The sequence below is a fragment of the Ictidomys tridecemlineatus genome (genome assembly GCF_052094955.1).
Source record: "Ictidomys tridecemlineatus isolate mIctTri1 chromosome 1 unlocalized genomic scaffold, mIctTri1.hap1 SUPER_1_unloc_1, whole genome shotgun sequence".
Classification (NCBI taxonomy): Eukaryota; Metazoa; Chordata; class Mammalia; order Rodentia; family Sciuridae; genus Ictidomys; species Ictidomys tridecemlineatus.
This window is the reverse complement of record NW_027520942.1, coordinates 47053-69118: the sequence shown is the minus strand read 5'-3', so window position 1 is coordinate 69118 and position 22066 is coordinate 47053. Positions and strand designations below refer to the sequence as shown.

The 22066-nt window shown below is 40.6% G+C and overlaps 1 long non-coding RNA gene across 8 annotated transcripts; it reads right to left on the bottom strand.

Moving 5' to 3' along the window:
* Positions 1-6709: 6709 nt before the first annotated feature.
* On the bottom strand, positions 6710-21549 carry LOC144372183 (uncharacterized). Of its 8 annotated transcripts, XR_013432194.1 has the most exons (9): positions 21388-21549; positions 15400-21176; positions 15226-15320; positions 14118-14379; positions 12640-12761; positions 11110-11268; positions 10674-10953; positions 9996-10132; positions 6710-7926 (listed from the first exon to the last, which is right to left on the bottom strand). It is a non-coding gene; the product is annotated as an uncharacterized LOC144372183 (long non-coding RNA). The 8 variants fall into 8 exon arrangements; XR_013432193.1 differs by having other exon boundaries at positions 15400-21505; XR_013432195.1 differs by having other exon boundaries at positions 6710-7777; positions 15400-21505.
* Between the last annotated feature and the right edge of the window lie 517 nt (positions 21550-22066).

Here is a 22066-nt window from a genome sequence, read left to right as displayed (position 1 = left end):
GCAAAATTCTTGGTTGTAGTATACTCCTGTTGGGAATGTTGGGGAAAGAGGAGGCTCAGACCACTGGGTAGTGAGAGACCATGTCCAGATCTAAGGGGGTCAATTATAAACCTAAGGGGGCCCTCCCTCATTGTCTTTCTCTGTTTATTGGCAGCATGACTTGGTGGTGTCTCCAGGTATCCAGAGCACTGGTGTATTGGGTATTGTACACGCACTGCATCCCCAAGTAGATACACAGCAGCCTTGAGAACCCAGATGAGAAATGATCTTCCTGTGTTACCCTGCCATCTAGTTCCCCCAAGACTATTTAAGAGATGCATTCACACCTTGTAGATGACTAACTGCTACCTCTACATGTCTTCCTTTCAAACCCACCTACAATCTTCTGATTCTTGGGACTCTCACAGTCTGCCCAGGCAGTCAAGATTCAATGGAGTGGAGCTGGGGTTGTGGCTCAGTGGTAGAGCACTGGCCTAGCATGTGTGAGGCTCTGGGTTTGATCCTCAGCACCACAAATAAATAAATAAATAAATAAATAAATAAATAAATAAATAAAAATGTATTAAACAAAGATTCAAAGGACTCAAGAAGCCAGAGAAGAAAATCAAGTCCAGCCAAGGAAGGGCAGGCAATCTGCCCACTTTGGGTCACAGCTGCCACTATACGCTTGACTGTGCTCACTGTGAGGCCATTCAACAGACCTCAATAGCTAGACCTCCAAACCCTAGGCCTTGGTATTCTCCCATTGGCATAGATCCTCCAAAAGTCTCCACCCTGAGTGTTCTGCTGCCAGGGGTCCTGGAAAGAACTCTACTAAAGATGGCCTTCTTGGACCCAACTTTGTCTAGCGTTTTTATATTTTGAAATTGAAATCATGGATCTTTGGTTTTTGACATCCTTACAAGATGTATCTCCAATAATTTTTAGTTTTTGTTTTGAGACATGATTTAATGAAGTTTCTAAACAGTTTTTTGAATTTTTTAAAAGTATTTTTATTAGGTATTTATAAACTTTTTATTTTATTTGTTTGTATGTGGTGCTGAGAACCAAACCTAGTGCCTCACACATGCTAGTCAAGTGCTCTATCACTGAGCCACAATCCCAGCCCCTTGAATTTATTTTTTTTTTAATACCAGAATTTAACTTAGGGGTACTCACCCACTGAACCACATACCCAGCCCTATTTTGTTATTTTGTATTTTATTTACAGACAGGGTCTCACTGAGTTGTCTAGCACCTCATTGTTGCTGTGGCTGGCTTAGACATCACAATCCTCCTTTCTCAGCCTCCATAGCCACTGGGATTACAGGTGTGTGCCACCCTGCGTGCCTTGTCTTGAATTTGTAGTCCTCTTGTGTCAGCCTTCTAGGTCACTAAGATTACAAGACAGTACTATCCTGACCACCTGGCAGGATTTATCTTTACAATCAATTTATTATTCAGGGAGCCAGAGAACTGTTGCTCAGGGATATTATACAAAATATCAAAATGTAGCTACTTTTTTGCTCCAGTGAAATAACTGGAATAAAAACAAAACAGTGCATAAATTAATTGTAATGAACATATACCAAATAATTCTGTTATGCTAGAATATGCTAAGGTCTTCTAGTATATAATTCTGGGAAGAAAGTGGATTCAATAAGTTGTGTATTTATAGCATCTATTTGACTAAGAAGAAAAGTGAGGGATGACTTCAAATTGCATCAGAAACTTTACACCCCATAGTATATAAGAGAATGAAGCAGTTTGATTTTGAATCAACACATGAGATGGCAGTTCCCTAGGTTTTTAAGTCCAAGTATAAAAGGCTAATCCATTGGATTGACAGTTATGTTTGTGTTTATTCTTGGTATTGGTCTCCTGGGGTGAAATTTCACCCTGAGTTTTTTGCATGCAATCTTAGTTTGGCATTCTTGTTTCATACCAAAGCACTTCCTTTCTGCCACCTTCTCTTTCCTTTCCTCTCCCTCCACCCCCTCTTTCTTTCTTCATTCTCCTCTCTATTTTTCAGATACTGCACACAACTTTGATAGATCCCAAGCTCCAGGATGACCTCTGTGACTTCTATGGCCAATGCAGCTCCAGACACTAGCTTATTCCTGGACCTCTAGGGAGTTTTTGTTCCTGAATCTTTTCTCCTGCTACCTCTTCTCCTGGAATTTTAGAGCTCTATTAAATGATGTCCTCCTCCACCACGTTTTACCCAATCTGACTGCTGATGTGTTCTTACCTTAAAACTACATGAGTTTTTCTCCTGGAGAAAAAAGTAATGGTGCTTGGGGGCAGTGTGAACCTGGAATCTGGAAATGAGAGTTCAGATGACACTGGGTATCCAGAGTTCTTGGCTGTTATGGTGCAAAGTGAAGCCATGAAGAGATGTTTCGAGGTGAAGTGTGTCCCACAGACAAACACATAACATTACTAGCTTTTCAGTAGCAATATTGAGCCTAGTCTCACCAATGTTAGACACCAGGAAATTAAAAGAAACACACATTTAAATGATATATTAGAAAGAGTTAAAAACTTTCATCACAGGGTCCAGGGATGTAGGTCAGTGGTGGAGCACTTGCCTAGCATGAATGAGTTCAAGGATTTGATTCCTGCTATATAAAATAGGAGAAGGAACGTTCATTATAATCCATGTTGTTAAAATATAGGCAAAGGACTGGGTGTGGCTCAGTGTCAGAGTGCTTGCCTTGCACATGTGAAGCACAGGGTTCTGAAAATAAACAAAATAAAGATATTATGTCCTGTGCAACTAAGAAAACCATTTTAAATAAACATTTTTAAATAATGTTGGCAGAAATATGTTCCTCAATATTGGTGTTTGAATGAATTTGGTATGCAACATAGCCATGTGTTTTAACAATTTTAAATATACTGTTTTGATATAGGAATTCCACTTTTAGGAATTTATTGTGCAGATTCATTCACAGAAAAAAAGAAACTCTATTAAGGAAAAAATAGTGTTCTTTCATAGTAACAGATAAAAATGATCCAGTTAGTTAGAAATAAGGCAACCCTTAAAATCTCAAAGGGAATAGATAGCATAGAGGTTCTAGGACATATTAAATGCCCTTATAATTCCAAGAGGTAGAGAGCATTAAGGAATTATATATATATGTAAATTTTTATGGTATTGAAAACATGGCTCCCTTTTGATATGGAATCATATACATTTTATATCTCTAAACAAAGATAATAATGCTACACAATTTTATATATTTTGTGTAGGACCTTTAATAAAAAATATTTGATAAAATCATTCTCTAATTTCATATCTTCCACTTTCATTCTCTTTCCTGTACTACTGGAAATTATTCTAGTGAAATGAAATTTGAGTAATGAATATTTGAGCAAAGTATTTAGTAAGACTCGCAAAAACTACAAAAATATTATGAGATTTTAGTTTGCAAAATGGATGCAAATGATATCAAAGATAATTATATAAGAACTTTATAAAATTATGGATGGATGTAAAAGTTACTAAAGATTATTCAATGACAAACTTTTAAATAATACAAACATTACTTAAGACAAGTAAATGTGGGGCTGGGGATGTGGCTCAAGCGGTAGCGCGCTCGCCTGGCATGCGTGCGGCCCGGGTTCGATCCTCAGCACCACATACCAACAAAGATGTTGTGTCCGCCGAGAACTAAGAAAAAATAAATGTTAAAAATTCTCTCTCTCTCTCCCTCCCCTCTCTCACTCTCTCTTAAAAAAAAAAAAAGACAAGTAAATGTGTCATAGTACAGTTAAGTGGAGGTCAAGTCAGGAGATAATTCCTCTTCCTGGTGCATTCACCAGCTTAGACCAAAGAAAGTGGCCTCCCTCTGTGCTACTTGTCAAAGACTGAGCCTTCCTCAGCCTGGGGAATTAGAACACATACTATGGCCCTCTGCGCCTAGCAGAAACCCACTTGATCCTTTGGCATTCTTTTGCCTTAAGGTACTCATTCCTGAACTAAAAACTTAATCAATACATTAAATTAAAAATTATTGTCAAACACTATGGTTTTATAAAATATGCTGATATTATATATGCATGATAATTATTTTTTTTCTTTCAGTTTCAAAAGAAATTAAAACAATTTTGTAGGACCATAACGTATTTTAAGGCTCTAGTCACTTTGCACTGTGGATGGGTGAGCCCTGCCTGGAATCTTACTGATTTATGTTAGTAGCAGCTAAGGCTCCGACTCTCGAGGGCCAAGTTATAAACCCACTACAAAGCAGAGTTTGCTTGGCCCAAATGAATTGTTAAGAAGCAAGTTTGTGAAGGAGTCTATAGTTTTATGGATGTTCTTAGAGCTCCTAATGATAACTACTTCTCCTTGGATCATTGTGACAAAAATATGACAGTAAAAACCACTGTAACTTCTTTCTCTCAAACATATGCCACAGAGATTTTTCATGGATAAGTTTTAATTCAAGATCATGAGACTTTGATTATATTTCAGAATAATAATACCATATAGAAAATGAATGTGAACATAATCTTAAGAGTGTCCTGCCCTAATTTTAAAAAAAAATCACCCTTTATCAAAACGAACTTTGAAATTGTGATTGAGAAAGTCAGCCATAGAGGTAGTTGTGTATTACCTCTATGCAATATTTATGTTGCCCATTATCAATAATGATATTTGATTATTAATGTTGCCCATTATCAACCTCTAAAGTGTCTTTAATTCAAGCTACTAAGGAGGCTCAAGCAAGAGGATCATAAACACACAAGCAACATAGTGAGACTCTCTCTTCAAATGTAAAAACAGCAGGAGATGTAGCTTGGTGTTAAAGTGCCCCAAGTTCAATCCCAAGTTGCAAGGAGTGGGGGAAAAACTTTTAAATGTCAGGTTTTTCATTCTTTTGTTGTCTATTATTTTATTTTGCCCATATTAAAATTTGGATTCTGCAATCTGAATACTCAGGAAATCAGAAATTATATCCCATCTGATTCAAATGTATTATATGTCAAAGTCATTGTACTGTCATGTGTAACAAAAAAATTATAATGTGCTATGCTATGTATTTCTTCTCATCATTTTCAATACTGAAAGCATAGTTGTATAAAGATTTTTAGAGACTTCTAATTTTGTTTTATGTAAATTTAACCAAAGGAAAGTACATTATTAGAATGCTCAATTTTGGTAGGCATGGTGTATGTGTGTGTAAAGCAATGAAAGGTTCTCAAAAATGAAGATGTCCTTTAGTACTATTACATTTGTAAAATATATCATCTCACAAGGTCTGAAATCTTTTTTTGCACAGTGACATATGTGGTCATGACACGCTATAGGTGTTTTTTTTCCCCCTTGGTGGTGCAGGTGATTCAACCAAGAGCTTCATACATCTCTATACCAAACTACATCTCCTGTGTGTGTGTATGTGTGTGTGTGTGTGTGTGTGTGTGTGTGAGAGAGAGAGAGAGAGAGAGAGAGAGAGAGAGAGAGAGAGAGAGAGAGAAGGACTTTTAATTTTGCTGTCTCTGGCCTTGAACTTGTTTTCCTCCTGCTTCAGACTCCAAATCCCTGAGATTACAGGCCTTGGCCTCTGCACCTAGCTTCCTTTGTTTATTGTGGAGGCTAATCCTCTAGTTGTCCCCAAGGTTCAAGAAAATCCATGAGAGGTAGAGGAAGAAAAGCTGATTTGGATTTTAATTTTTTTAAAAAAAGGATGATCCTATTGGAATCCTGTCTGTATATCTGAACTACAAAAATACTCCAACTTCTCCTTGACCTCTACTCCCATTCCATGCCATAGACAATTGACACTCAATTTAGCTGATGAGAAAAGCAAGGCAAACAGGTCTGATCTCACTGTTCAGTAAGACCTAGCACCTAAACTCTCTAAATCCAAATCCCCTCAATCTAAAACCTACCAGGTTTCAGGGAACAGAAAAGTTTAAAAGTCTATGTCCATGCTAATGAAGGCATTACATCCCTTCAAGCTAAGCCCAATGTATAATTTATCTTTTTATTTTTTGAGACAGGATTTTGTTCTATTGTCCAGGGAGGCTTCAAAATCCTGGGCCCAAGCAATGCTCCTGCCTGAGCCTCCTGTGTACCTTGGACTACTAGTAAACAACATGGCACCCTGCTGATGATAGTTTGCTAAAGCTATCTGAGCCAACTGACATTGGGCATATGACCCCACCCAAAAGCCTTCAGTTTTGGTGGATCTCAAAAGAAAATCTGTAAAGTTTCTCAACCTGGACATAGCCCACCAGAGCAGGATTCTGTCACCATCTGGACATGTCTGACCTAGAGCTGATGTCTTGGATCCCATGATTGACAAATCAGAAGTCCCAAGACTAGAGATTTCATTTTGATGTCCTTCTTAGTTAATGAGAAATTAACTGTAGAACATTTAAAGGATATTTATTGATGCTTATTCTCTCTCCTCTTCCAGAAGGTCACATTCAGTTTTGAGGAGACGCCATCAAGTGGCCACCCAACTATACATTCTGTTAGCACACTACCCTCATATCTCCAGAGATGGCATTGAGTTCAGCCACCGATCTGAGCTGGGTAATTGGCTCCTTCCTGCCCCAGACCTACCTATATAGATTCCAATCCTGACCCTTTACTCATCCCCTCCACATCAATAGACAAGCAGTGAATAAAGGAATGGCTCATCATGAAAAATTCAATCACATTAGAAACTAGAAGAATTTTCAGTTCATCTAAAAGAAGAGTTCTTTAACAAATTAATTACACAAAGAATTTTTGTTTATTCAAGAACCTTTAAATCATTTCAGAGAGAAAGAACAAAATGAGGGATGATCACCATAGCCAAGACTTCAAAGTGCCTAGGCATTCAGGGCATTGTCCCAGTGCATGAGTCCACAGGGGCAGTATGAGGGTCCCCAGTGGTGTATTTCAGGTTCCTTCTAGGGCTTTGGCTGAAGGGCATTGTACTGCAAGGCATCCTCAAGATGAGATTGCTTTCCTTTCTGGGTTCCTCTGAGATGTGAGCCTCAGTTTTCAGCAGCTTCTGGGGACATTCTGGGCTCCAAGAGAAGGCCTGAGTGTGGGTTTGTCCAATTGTCCAGGCACTAACACCTCCTGGGAAGTTCAGGACCCATTGGTCCCACTGACCATAGTGTTTGCAGATATTTGAGGTGACTAGAGCTCCTGAGAGGTTTCAGTCATTGATTGCTGGATGGTCTTGAACTCCGTGCTGGTCCATCTCAACTCCGTTCTCCTGTGTAACAACACGTACTGTTAGTGCACGAGCTCAGTTCCCCAAAGACAGCTCCCTGCTCTGTGTAAGCCCAGTGAGGCAGTTGGCTTACTGGAAAATTCACATCTCTGGAGCTCTGGAGGCACTGGCAGGAGTGGCAGCTCAGTGAAGGAAAATTATCTGGGTTCAGGCCTAGGGGAATGCAGAGCTCTGGACAAGATCTCCTAAGAGTAAATGATCTCCAGGTTGACTGACAGACTGCCATAGCTTCAGCTTCCCTACCATGCCAAGGTGTGTGTGTACCTGGCCTAGAAAAAAGACCAACTCATTCAGTCTGGTATGGACTGAAGCTTTTCATAGTGTTCTGTCCAGTAGTTGACCTCAGAAGCAACACCCAATCATGTGGGAGGGACATTCATTTGTATCATACATTGATTGAAGAACCTCATAGGATTATGGTGCAAGTGGACCAATCCTGAAGGCATTTTGGAAATTCCTTGGTTTTGATTGAATGAGGGAAAGGATGCGTGGATGAGGTAGGATAGAAGCGAGCCTCTAGTTCTTTCAAGTTTCAATTCACTCCAAAAATTCTTTCTCTATTTCAAATAAACATAGACACATTAACCAGGCATGGTGGTGCACCTCTGTAATCCCAGAAGCTTGGGAGGTCAAGGCAGGAAAATGTTGAATTCAAAGCCAGCCTTAGCAAGGGCAAGGTGCAAAGCAACTCAGTGAGACTCTGTTTCTAAATATAATACAAAAAAAAATTCAAAATCACTGGTCTAATTCTGCACTTAATTTTTGTTTGTTTTTCGATGATTCTCATGATTGAATATTAGGCTTTACCACTGAGCTTTCTGTCAGCCTTTTTTATCTTTTGTTTGAGACCAGATCTGGCTATCTTGCCTAGGATGGCCTCAAACATCTGTATTTCTTCCCTCAGTCTCTTGCTTCTTTGGGATTGCCTGCAAGGGTCATTACACCTAGCTACTTCTCCGCATATAGACTGGCTGGTTTTAGAGACCAGACTCAGTGGTGCTGGATCATACTCTTAAGACCATGGATATGCATACCCTTGATGGCCTTGACAGTTTTGCTATGTTTCAAAAGTGAACACAAATATTTGAACCTCTTGATTTGCAAGATTTTGTGGAGCTTTTTGTATCAACACAATAGTGAACCATTTTCACACATAACCTCTAACAAGTTATAGGAAGAGGATTGATTCATTCTTCAGGAGATTATATTTTTAATTGATGTAAAAGTTTCAGGGGACATACTCAATTGTATTTAGAAGAAATTTTAACGTTTCCTTTTTTTTTTCTTTTTCTTTCCTTCGACTTTTTTTTTTAAGTATCACTGGGTATTGACTCTAGGACTTCATGCATGCTGGCAAGCACTCTACCACTAATCTGCACTCAAAGTCCCCATCTGCAACTTATTAAGATCTTTTTATGTACATTTCATCTGCTGCTTCAAATTCTGACATAGTAGCCTCTGATGTGCATTAGCACACCCCAACTTTCCATTGTCCTGCAGTGGACATTCATATTGCTGCTGTCTCCATAACCACACATAATTGTCTCTATCAACCTATGGTAAAATTTCTCTAGAACAGGTGACGATTAATAAAACTGTTTCATAAAAAGTGTATGACCTTAATTTTACTGATAATTGACAGATTGTTCTTTAGGGTGCAACATTTATTTTCCAATAGTGATGTGCAGTAATGCATGCACATATTCCCCCAAAACACTTGGAATGACCCAGTATTCTGACATTTGCCAGGGGCTTTGTGGCTCTGTAGAGGTTTGCTCTGGTGCTGATGGCTACCTGTCTAGTCTTTTCTAATTTCTGAAGCTCTCTCTATGGGCCAATTGCTGTGTGATTTTTGAGAGACATTCTCTGATATTCAGTCTGAAATCTGCTTTTGCTTTTTGATCGGATTGCTGATTTTCTTTATCCCTTGTGCATAAACTGTGTGGGTTCAGTGTGGGTTCCTAAAGACAGAAGGAATACAATTGTGCTATTATATTAGACTTTGTGCCTTGAGCTTATTATAATCTCTTCCGTTTTTGATAACCCCAGTATAATGGATACAGAAAATAATACATTTCCTGTTGGGCTGGGGTTGTGACTCAGAGATACAGTGCTCACCTAACATGTGTGGGGCCCTGGGTTTGATTCTTAGCACCACATAAAGAGAAATAAATAAAGGTATTGTGTCCATCTACAACTGAGAAAATATATTTAAAAATACATATTCCCCATAAAAAGAATATTTAAAATATTTTTGATTTTAGGATGTTTTTATAAGGTTAGTTTTATATAATTTTTTCTTTGAGAAAATATACAGGTAAAAGTAAACATGTCTTTCAAAATTTCATCTAGATACTCTATAGGTTTTCTTCTGTGTAAGCCTTTCAATCAATAAATACATTGTTTAAATAGAGACATTTGTACATTTTGTATATAGTTTAACTCATTACCACAGGGATCCAGGGACCAGAGGCAGACATTCTGCCTTCCAGGACCTCCTCTCCCTGGTTGGTATTAAACTGGATCTCAGTGACATCATTCTGAGAGATGCTAGTGTCTGAGAGAAGCTGTGCTGGTCAGGGACAGCCTTGTGGATGTCTTAGACACTGAAGACTCCAGGCCCTTCCTTAGGTAGATGCAGGATACAGATATTGTGCAAAGAGACACATTTCCCAGCTAAGGAACTCCTACCATCCCACACTTTGTTTCCTATACTTGGATATATTTGTTTGAGGCTAAAATTTGGGGCTCCTTTTCATCACCCTCCCTGGATACCTTCCATATCTCTGTCCACCAAAGGAGACCATCTCTAAGGCTCTGATGACAAGTCCACAGCACAGCTCAGAATCAGAGCTCTGTCTCCTACGGCTTGCAGCACTCTTCCATCCTCTCTTCTCTCTTCATTCTGTCTCCTGTTGATCAAGAGAACCAAATATTCATGAGAGCCTGTACAACAACATCAATTGCCTATTAGAAAGTAAACAAATAGACTTTGGTAAGTGATACATCTTACATTTTTCTGGAACAGAAGTAAAAACAAAATCTACCAATCTGAACACTCAGTACTCCTAGAACTCAGTGGTCATGGATCAGGGTTAAAAGTTTGCATGTCTCTGGGGAGCCTGTCTCTTGGACTATAGGGATTTCACCAAAAGAAGCTGCCAGGTCAGGCGACTGTCTGCTTGCTTTGCAGCATGGCACTCTCCTGAGGATGAATTTGAGTTCTTTGATGTCATAGGCATAGGGTTCTGGAAAATCAGGCAGGTAGAACTAGGGATGGTTCTATGGTGTATGGGTGCTAGGCAAGTGTCTGGGTGGAAGAAGACCAAATATAGCAGCCCCCATGGCCTATATTTTAGGCTTTCCCACCTGGGTTCTCCCAGCTGAGGACAGAAAGGAGAACCACTTCCCAGAATCTTCTAAGCTCAGTGACAAAGGCAACTGGGATCTTACTGTCACTCTGTAGATTCCAGAGCCTGCTTGACACAGGAGTGATTGGTCCATGACTTTGGCCTCTAGATCAGAAGAAGCAGTGGCAGGGCTGAAAAAAGGAGGGAAAGAATTGAGTGGCTGCTCAGCATTTGTTTTTTATTGATGGCCCACTGGAATGAACAATTTCAAGGTTGAGTTCATTATGTTAGATGATGATAGTATTCTTGGCAGTAAATTGCGTCACAAGGTTGGGTCCGATGAACTTCAGTAGAAAAGCAATCATCTTTACTGTCCTGTAGATCTAGAAAGAAAAAATTTTAAAAAAAAAGAAAAAAAGAAGAGAAATCATCTTGGATGCAATTATAATAAATCTAATTGGTATGAGTAATTCATTAGATTAAGTAATTAATTCATTAGATTAAGTAGATTAAGGTTAAAATATTTCACAAAGGCTTACTCATTATGAAACACCAGATTCTCTTTTTCCTTTGTGTATGTGAAATCCCATGATCACAGCGCTTCTTCAGGGCATGTACCTTTGCTTCTACAAAGGCTTAATTCATTATCCAAAATCACACCAAAGGCAATGCTGCAACCGAGTCCTCTGTAGAGAGTCCTGTTAGGAGAAAAGATGGAAATCAATTCTCCACTCTTGATTGAAATTCTCAGCTACCTGTTTTTTTTCTCTACTGATGAATTCCTAAATTATAAGGACTAAGGGGAATAGAGAGGTGGGGTGGGGGAATGGAAAGCTATACTCTTCATGTATATAAAAAAAATATGGTTCAGACTTAAATTCTTATCTCAACATTTAATAGATAAAAATGTAATTATAAATTTAAAATTTTTAAGTCACAGCTGGTGGACATTATTCAATCTGTGAAGTGAGAACAAAATTCTTAAATTTGAAACTTATGTCTTAGGATTCTAAAAACCATAGGTCAGTCCAGCATAGTTGTGTCACACACTTGTCATCACAGCAACTAGGAAGCTGAGGTAGAAGGAATGAAAGTCTGAAGTCAGGTGAGGGACTAAAGGAGACTCTCTCTCAAAATTATAAAAAGCCTGGAAATGTAGCTTTGTTCAAGGGACCTTGCTTCAATTCCCAGTACTGAAGAAGAAAAAAGGAAATATGAGCAAAGTAACAACAGTTCCTGAAACATAGTACAACAAATAACCTTTGTAAAGGTTTGATCATTCTTACATGATCATACTGCTTATTATCTTAGAAGCATAAACCCAATGAAGAACAAAACTGTGGCCCTTTAAAACATCTCCCTAATGTAAAATAATTTTTCACGTTTTACTACCAGAGCCCCTTTATTGGTATTTTCTTTCAGCCACAGAGCCTTCCTAAATATCTCAGGTTTTCTAAATCTTGAAGTCCTCCCACCTCAGGCTCCTTAATAGCTGTGATTACAGGTATGGCCCACTGTTGCAAGGTTACCAGAAATTGGTTATTAAAAAATTATCAGAAGCACACATATATTTACATCTTATAGAAACACCGGCCCCCCTGTTTAATTATCCCTTCAATGTCATCAACTCTGCATTATTATTCAATCAAGCATATTATTCAATCACGCATATTTCAGCAAGTTGTTATGAAAAGAGCTACATGTATGACATGTTCTCTCTCTAATGTAGAATTTTATAAACAAAAAGTTTACTTGAATGTAGAGTAAGGATTATTAGGGTCTAGGAAGAATTGAGGAGAAGATAGAAGACAAGTTGGTGGAAATCACCAATGCCCTTGGTATGAATGAAGATATAACATGAACCCCTTCAATGTTTGTTGTAAATATGTCAATAGATACATTTTTAAACAATACAAAAATGAACATGAAGAAAACTAATTCTTTTCTCTCCTGTGGGAGCAGGTGCAGAATTCTGTAGTCCTTGAGTTCTACCTGGAAAGGGACAACAATATGGGGGGAAATTTCCCACCTTGGGAAAGCCTTGAGCACGCAAGAACCAATCCACTTACCTGAGGGTTGCTGAGCAGGATCCTTAAAGTCACAGAAATTACTTCCTTTATGGATAGGATTGGAGGCTTCTGTATAAGCACCTATCAGGTCTTGGCATCCCCAAACTACTGCAGATGAGGTCCTAGTCCCAAGAGATCAGTGCATGCAAAAGTACAGAAGGGAAGATGAGCCTGTTGGACACCACATATGTCTCCCAGGGGCATTCCCACAGCTTTTTTGGTCTCTGAAACCCATTTCTATTTCAGATCTGCTTCCCCGGGCTACCAGACCCACACAGGAGCCCTGCAGATTCACACCTTCCTTGTTTGGGTTGAAAGGTACAAGGTAAAGTGGTGCAAAACTGAACCTGGAATATCCAGCTATAGTAGTGTCTTGGTGCAGGCACATTTTCCATCTGTGCCCTTCATATTCTAGACCTTTAGGAAGATTTTCAGATTAAATCAGCCTCTTTTGGTCTATAATAACATAATGAGATTTGTATTAATGGATTATAGTATTTGTGGGGGATTTTGTAAAAATATTCATTTAGTTGTAGATGCACACACAGTATCTATGTATTTTTATGTGGTACAGAGGATTAAACCCAGTGCATCACACGTGTGAAGCAAGCACTTTACCACTGAGGTATAGCTTCAGCCCAGGGAATTTTTCTAAATGACATTTTATCCCCTCTTTAAATAAGAGAAAAAAAGTAAGTAGTTATTTCATGAATTTAATCAGTTAGTTGTAAAGCAGAAGAGCAAAACCCTCAGTGAATGGCAAAACAAAAGCCCCTTCTTCTGACATTTGCCTTTAGTTTAAGCCCCAACTATTGTCTTGCCATTTTCAAACTTAACCTCTTACCAGCACCAGCTTCTGACTTGGGCCCTGGCTACTATGCTACTCCTATCATTCACAATTTTATAAGTGAGTTATCATTACATCTATCATAGAAAGCATATAATTTCTTATGAAAAATTGACATTTTCTCTTTTATCTTGTTTTATTCAGAGTGAGAAAACTAGAGGGAAATATGAAAGGCAAAGGGTAAAATATGAAAAAGATGGTCTCCTCTCAAGAATGAAGGAACTGGCAGGGGTTGTAGTTCAGTGGTAGGGGGCTTGCCTACCATGTGTGAGGCACTGGGTTGGATTCTCAGCACCACATAAAAAATAAATGAATAAAATAAAGCTATTGTGTCCATCTGCAACTAAAAGTTTTTTTAAAAAAGAAGGAACTTAAATTTGATTAACAATTAGAAGTGTTTGGATAAATGATCTGCACACTTCTTTTACTGTCATTAGATATAAGAAGACAGAATCTTGATCTCCCATTGTTTATTAATGTTCTAGGTTTATGAAAAAGTTTTTAGAAAATAGAAAAAATATCTTAACTCATTGCTTAAGAGATCCTGACAAATCGTAGAGTGTACTTATTAATCACTAAAGGCCACTGAAATGAAAACAATGTTACTGAGATTTAAAAAAAATTTAACTACCTAAAATAAAACTTTCTTTCCCAGCAAAATCAATATCCCAGAGTATATCCTAACATTTGAAAGGGTGGATGTTGGAGCATCAGGGCGCTGAAGACCAGTGTGTCTCACTGATCCAAAGCAGAATCAAGAGGCAGAGGTTGTGTTGTCTTGCCTGCCTAATGGTTCATTCCAACCACGCCTATTCACACCTCACCAAGCAAATATCTTCACTTCTGTTCTTTTCAGTGGTGGTAGGTGTGTTGCAGCAGCCAGCAACAGGGTCCTGTTTGTGAATGAAAAACAGATAAGGCTGTCTTAGCCTTCCCACTTTCTGCCCTGTGGGCCTGGGTCCCATTGGCTGTGGATTGTAGTCTACTGATGGCTGTGAGCTGTTCCCTGCTGGGAGGCCTTCACCTAAGAGCAGGCTGGAACTGCACTCTCAGGCTCCCCACAGACCTACTGAATCAGAATCTCCTGTTGAAGTATGAGCAGGTGATTCCTTTTGGTATTAGAGTTTGGGGAGCACTCTGGGAGTTAAAGAACAATTTTCTAAGGGTGTGGAAACCAGAATTAGACAGGCATCAGTATAGATAAGTAAATAAAGTCAGGTCACATCTAGGAGGCCAATTTTGAGTGAGTCTGGGAAGTGGGAGACTTTCCCTGAGGGATCTTATCAGGAACCTGCCCCTTCTCCAACCTGTTGTCAAAGTAACCAGTCTCAGGAAAATCTCTGCCCTACAAGGAGCTATAAGGTTATTAGGGTGTTTTTCCTCTACTCCATCCTGCCCTTCTGCCTTAAGCCTACCTATTTCTCAACTTTTGGCCATCCCACCAAGCATTCCTGGGCCTAGTCATGACCACAGGAACAAGAAAAATAAGGAGGGAAGGAGAACATCAAAGGAAGCCTAGGACATATAAAAAGGGCAGAACACCTGGCTTCTTGGAATACCAGGATAGCAACTATGCCCCATTTCTCCCTCGCAAGAGTAGTCTTTTAAATAAACCCTGCTTCATTTGCTTGCCTTGGCCTGCTTCTCTAATGTTCAAACTTCAACATGTGCAGAAGCAGCAGTCTTCCACCAATAACCAGCGATATCATATTTGGAGGTTCATATTTTGAGGAGCTTACCTCTATACTGAGGTAAGCTCCTCTCCATACATCCCACATCAGTTTGAGGTACATCTTTCTTTCTCTTATTTTGGAGGATGATGGGTACCTGTCGGCTATTTAAATGCAGTTATTGCAGCCACCACTCTTCAAGACTAGGGTGAAAGGTTTCTGGCCTAGGCAGCTGTTAATCACCTGTTAAACACAGAGCAGGTATGTTGGGGTCTGCTGAAGCCTCTTCCTACTCTTCTGTCCAGGCTCAGAGAGCAATTGGCTTGAGTATACAGTGTCCCTAGTCCCGATCTTCCTTGGATGTGTGGAAGTGGATGAAGGAGTATGGAACAACATGAGGAATTTCTGGCCTGAGCTACAGTCAGGGGAAAATTCTAAGGTTCCTTCTCTGAAAATTTCTCCCAGCTGCCCTAAGAGGTATAAAAGGTGATCTGTAGATGAATGACACTGAGGGAAAGCCCCAGTTACATTTGCCTCCATTTGAGCCACACAACACTCCCAACCCCATGTCTATTCCCTCCTGGATGCTCCCTTCCTTTGCAAATCAGAAACACTGGCAAACACTGGAGAAGGAGGAAAAAGTGGGGTGGGGTGGGGGGGCGCAAGGGGCACCGAGAAGAGTGCGTGCAGTAGGGGGCCCAAGCAAGGGGCCCCCGGTTTGAACCGACGACCCAGAGCGATGCAACCCGACCCCACAGCACCACCCGACCCCACAGCACGCCAGGAGACACGACGAGGAACACGCGCACAGGGGCCTGGCACAGGAGCCAGGCCCCAGGACTGGAGCTTAAAGCTCCATGGTTAGGGAGGGCTGGCTTGGGTTAGCAACAGCCCGCAAGGCAAGAGGGCAGGGAAGGGAAGGGAGGGGATCCCGCAGGCCAAGGTCAGTGCAGCGCCCACATCCGCTGCCAGGTGTCAGGCTGTGGGCAGCCAAGGGGGCCCAGGTGAGGGGCGGGGCTGTGTTTCCCCTAGGGAGCCTCGAGGGCTCAGAGGCCAGCCCATTGCACTCCTCTGCAATCAAGGGGAGTAGATCCTCCAGACAGGGACCTGGAGCCAAGCAGGGCCAAAGGAGGGCCCTGGGTGTGGAAAGGATGCCAGCGCCAGCATGAACCTTGGTGTCTGGGTGGGTAGGGACCTGGGACTCATGGGGGAGCCCAGGCTGGGGAGAATCAGGTTGACTGGAGGTTCTAGGAAGTGCAGAAATCCCACAGCACCAGGGCAAAAGAGGGGAGGTTCAAGTGCAGGCACCAGCAAGGGGCCTGAGATCCAGAGATGGGGACAGGGCCAGGGTCCTGGAGATTAGTGGTCTGGGACTATAGCTAGGAGCCAGGCCCAGGTCTGGAAAGCCAGTTACCACGCCCCCCATCAGTCCCAGGGGATGGGAGGAAGGGAGTGGAGACAGTGGAGCAGGTGGCACAGGGGGGAGGAATGCTCAAGGCCCAGGTCCACCTCAGGCTGTCTGGGGTCTTGGAGCATGGTCACAGGTCTGAGAAAAAGGATGTCTTAATGATCCCTACTAAGGGGCCCAGGCACTGTTTCAGAACTATGTATTTAAGGAAAGGGTCTTGAAACCTAGACAAGGATGGGAATCTATGGCCATGGAAGTTGTACACAATGGAATCGTAATTTTGTGAGGCCAAGTTTTTACCACCAGGCAGTAAACATGTGGGAATGTGATAATGGCACAGGACTGGTGCAGGGAATATTAAAAAGGAATTTAAATGGGTCCAAAGCAAGATATCTAGGTAACAAGTGTAAAGAGCCAGTAACACCAAAAGGAAGAGATGCTGGGCATGGGGGGGTGGGGAATGGAGTATCTATCTGCAGCTTCCCTCAAAAAAGGCCACAACACTTGCATTGCCCAGCCAAATTCCCATATTCAGTGCCCACACTGGCACTGTTCAGCTGGATCTTATTTCCTGCACACATACCTACTGTGCACCTATGGCGTTTCCTCATAACCCTATTTCTCACACTTGCATGGTAGAGCTGAGAGGCCTGATTGCCTGTGATGTTTTCAGCTCTGCTGCTGTGTCCAGTGTTCAGCCCCAGGTGTGACAGGAGCCCAGCTGTCCCATGGCAATCCAATCTCAGGAAACCAAAAGTTCTAGGCAACCCCCTACCCCCACCCCACTCCACCACTATATGAAGGAAGGAGACTTACCATCTGAAGCAGGCACATCCGGCTTGGCCACCAGTATAGCCCCTCAAAATGGAAAGGGCTTCTTCCTAGACATTTCAGTGACATGATTCTCACACATCAGGTACTGGCTAGGAATGGGTCAAACTGGCCCTTCCTGGAAGTCTGATATAGGAGACGTCCAGGAGCAAGTCTTCTGCTCAAACCTCAGGTTGTTTGTGTGAGAATCATGCAAACCCATAAAAAATACTGAACTGTTGACAAAAGGTTTACCTCTGTGGTCCCAGTTACAGTCACAAATGACATAACATTTCAGTCAATGAAGATCAGTTTATTCCCATCAGACTAGATCGCTTAGTGATGTAGCCATCTTACTTTATGTGGGTACATACTCTGATGTTTGCACATAGACAAAATTACCTCAGGATGCATTTGTCAGAAAACATTACATCATAGAGCAGTACTTTAAGTGTATGCCTGTGAACAAGCATCATTTTGTTCCTTTATATAAATTACTCTTACTTATATGCCTTACAATTAAAATTGTCTATTGTGCTCCAAAGAGAAGCTAAGGTAGAAAAGCTGCCTAAAATTTTACAGCCTGCTGCCTAAAGCTGGGAGTGTCAATCAGTGACTGCTTCCCTAGCTTGTACCAGGCCCTGGTTTTTAATCACAAGAACAAAACAAGTCCTAGAGCCTTAGTCTTCTAATTCCACCAACAATATGGGGCCACCAAACCAGAACAAATTCAAGTAAATTTGCTCTTTCTCATCTCAGATGTGTATTGCTCTATGGTGAAAATGTCAATCCTGCGTTGACTTCATAGGATCAATTTTCCTGCTATAACCCTGCCCCTAATAACCAACCTCCCTCATGTCTGCTCTTTATTGAGTCTGAGTTTCTTCTGATACTCTAGACACTTGGACAATACAAAGTCATAAAACAAATTACATCATGAAACTCAGTTATAACAACTACATTATGCTAAAATAGAAACAATAATAAAATCTGTTACTGTTTTTAATCTGGAAAGCCCATGGTTAAGGCAATGCCACCATGTTCCAGAGGTGAATGTTCATGAGAGTTCTGACGTTACCAGTGGGTTCATCTATTAGTTGGCTTAATAATTTGAAGAGACCACAGGGAGGTGGTAAAATGTATAGGCATATGGGGCATAAATGGAGAAAGTAAGTCATTATGGGTTTGGCCTTGAGGACAGTATTTGTCTTTGGCCCCTTCCTCTTCTACCCTGGTTCCCCACTGCCAAGAACTGAGCAGCTTTCTCTACCATACCATCTGCCATGATATTCTGCCTCATTTGGGTGCCAGATCAATGGTGCTAATTGACCATGACTGCGTCCACCGAAACCATGAACCAAAATAAACTGTTCTTTCTCTAAGTTGTTCTTGTTTAGGTTATTTTGATCACAGCCATGAGAAACTGACATAGCATCTTTACATCTTTTTTAGAAATTTTTTTTTACTTGTCAATGGACCTTTATTTTAATTATTGATATGTGGTGCTGAGAATCAAACCCAGTGCCTCAAACATGATAGGCAAGCACTCTGCCGCTGAGCCACAACCTCAGCCCTGAAGTTATTCTTAAAAATATTTATCAAATATATAAAACCTCAATCATATAACCACAAATATTGACTTAATAAAATTATTAGTTACAACACCAGAAATGTACCACTTGCCTGAGACTCTGTTCCTCACAATTAATATCCTGGAGGCGTCAACCTATAGGAACTTGATGACAAGTACCAATACAAAAGTATTTTATTTTTTAAATACATGACTGAAATTACCATTAATTTTAAAATAAAGGCACTCTGCTTATTTTTCTATGAAATCTTTATACTGAAAATATAAATGTTCCTCCTGGTAAGAAAATGTCCACCAAGTGCCTAAAAACATGAACCAATAACAAATGTATACTTAAGTACATCTTATCTTCATTTTCCTTGGAAAACCTATATTCAACCATTTGAGTTAATACTCAGTGGAAACTAAAGTTGATAATTCCCTTCCATCTTATAGAAGATAACACTCAACTATTACTAACACTTAAGCATAAAAACCAAAGTTCCTAAGCACTATACCTATATGGAATACAACTATTTTACTTCATTTCGCAAATGTTACTGGTACTTAACCATGTGCCAGACATTACAAATGACCTCCACTGAATTTTTATTACAGTCCTCACATGGGTCCATTATTTCTATCATTTTTGAAAACACACAAGTGATGAAAATTCTTATAACTCCCATATCAATATCATGCGGTCAATGTCCACAGGTCAAGTTCAAACTCCAAAGCAAGACAGATTACCAAGAGACCCACAAAGGGGTCGGACACAGGAAAGAGGGTCCATCTGGTTGCAGCTCGTTGGGCCAGGCCACCCAACACAAATTCCCTTTCAATTCCCTCTTCCAGACCCTCTTTGCCCCCACCCACACAGCCCTGGGTGCATTTTTAGCAGCACTCACCCTAGGACTTTGTCCAGCAGGTTCTTCACCTCAGTACTCACAGTTTGTAGAGACCAGGAAGGGCACTGGCTACAGCTGGAGAGATGCAGGAAGTAGGTGTGAAAAGTCTAGTTTCACTTGAAGTGTCAAAGGTGAAGGACAAATGCAAGAGCTCATGGATGCCAGGCCTGGGAAGAACCTCAGTGTCTAATGTACCATCCACTGCTTCCTCTCAATCCTTCTCCACAACTTTGTAACTTACTGCACCATCTACTAATTTCTTTCCTATTGCCAATCTCTCCCCCACTAGAACATATACCCTTTTAAGGGCAGCATTTTTCCTGGTAAGGAAAATATTGGAGCAATGTCCCCGCAGTCTAATTGAAAAGGATCATGTTATGATTTGGACATAAAGTGAAAACTGTTAATGCAGAATGATTCAAAGGTGAAATGATTACACTTAGAGCTGTGACCTAAATCAGTTCATCTTATTTTGAATAGAGTAATTGGGTGGTAATTATACAGAGGTGGGGTATGATTGAAGGAAGTGGGTCACTGGGTACCTATCTGGAATGGGTCCATATTCCCTATGGCCTCTTCCCCTTCCCCTCTTTCTGTCTCCTGGCCAACATCAATGGGGCAGCACTCCTCCATCATGCCCTTCCGCCATGACATTCTGCCTCATTTTGGGCCCAGAGCAATGGAGTACGTTCACCATGTACTGAACCTCTGAAACTAGTTTTCTTATCATGTACTTTGTAGTTAGTTATAAAAACCTGACTAACACAGGCCACAAGCCTTGTCTAGGGGAGGTGAAGGATACAGGAACGCACATACTAGAAAATGCCTCCTTAAAGGGCCAACCAGTAAATAATTCTGCCTTGTAGGTCATCCAGTGTGCTCCACTGCTCAACTCTGCTCCTGTGCCAAGAAAGCAGCCATGACTGTGTTCCAGTGAAACCTTACTTAGAAAAACATGTGGCAGGCCAAATTTGATGCACAAAAAAAACATGTCCTATATGAAGTAAAGTTCAAGTACATAGAAAAATGCCATTATTGGATTGGGTGGATCTGTCAAACAGAAACAAGAATGGCAGAGGTTTTAACAAGTCTAACAGTGACACAAAACCCTGAAAATAATTCCCCAGGCTGGGAGTGGTGGCTTCTACCTGTAATTCCAGCAGCTCAGGAAGCTAAGACAGGGGGATTGTGAGTTCAATGCCAGCCTCAGCAAATTATTGAAGCCCTAAGCAATTTAATGAGACCCCTGTCTCTATGTAAAATATTAAAAAGTGTTGGGTAGGTGACTTGGTAGTTAAGCACCACTGGGTTCAATCCTCAGTACCTAAAAAATAAAAAATAAATTAAAAGGTACCACATTGTTAGTTAAAGACAGGACCACAAATGTAAACATTAAGAACCTGAATCTAACCTGAATATAATATCAACCTCACAGCCTCAGGAACATATTTTGTAAGGTCAACACCCACTTGAGTTTATAAGGTCAACACCCAGTTAAGAGTTTAACACAGGTACAACTGAATTTTATAACCAACCTCATGGTGGAGCTAAAGGACACAAGCTTTCAGGGACCAGACAGGAGTACTGAAGAACATTTCTACTACCTGATGATACCTGCACCAATTACACAAAGTAGAAAATAAAAAAGAAAAAAAGAAAGAAAATGAAAATCCATCATTTCTCATTCTCATGAAAATCATTAGAAAAATCACTGTATCAGCAATAACCTCATATAAAAGTCCCATTCAGGGCTGGGATGCAGCTCAGTTGATAGAGTGCTTACCTTGCATGCACACCATGTTGGGTTCAATTCCCAGCACCACCACAAAAAAAAAGTCTCCCTTTCACAACAGACATAAAATATTTGAATCCTCAGGAACAAACAACATAAAATATATGCAGCTCGGGGCTGGGATTGTGGCTCAGTAGTAGCGCACTTGCCTAGCAGGAGCAAGACCCGGGTTCAATCCTCAGCACCACATAAAAAAATAAATAAATAAAAGCATTTTGTTGTATCCATCTACACCTAAAAAATAAATATTAAAAAAATATGCAGAGCCAAACTTCAGTAAGGAGCACATGTGGTGACTGCAGGGAACACATGCCCTGCATGGGTCAAAAAAACATTAATTTTTGAAAAAAGATGTCATAATGAATGTTAATTTTAATCAATATCACAAACTTTGGGAGCAAGATAAAGTCGTTGGAAAATAT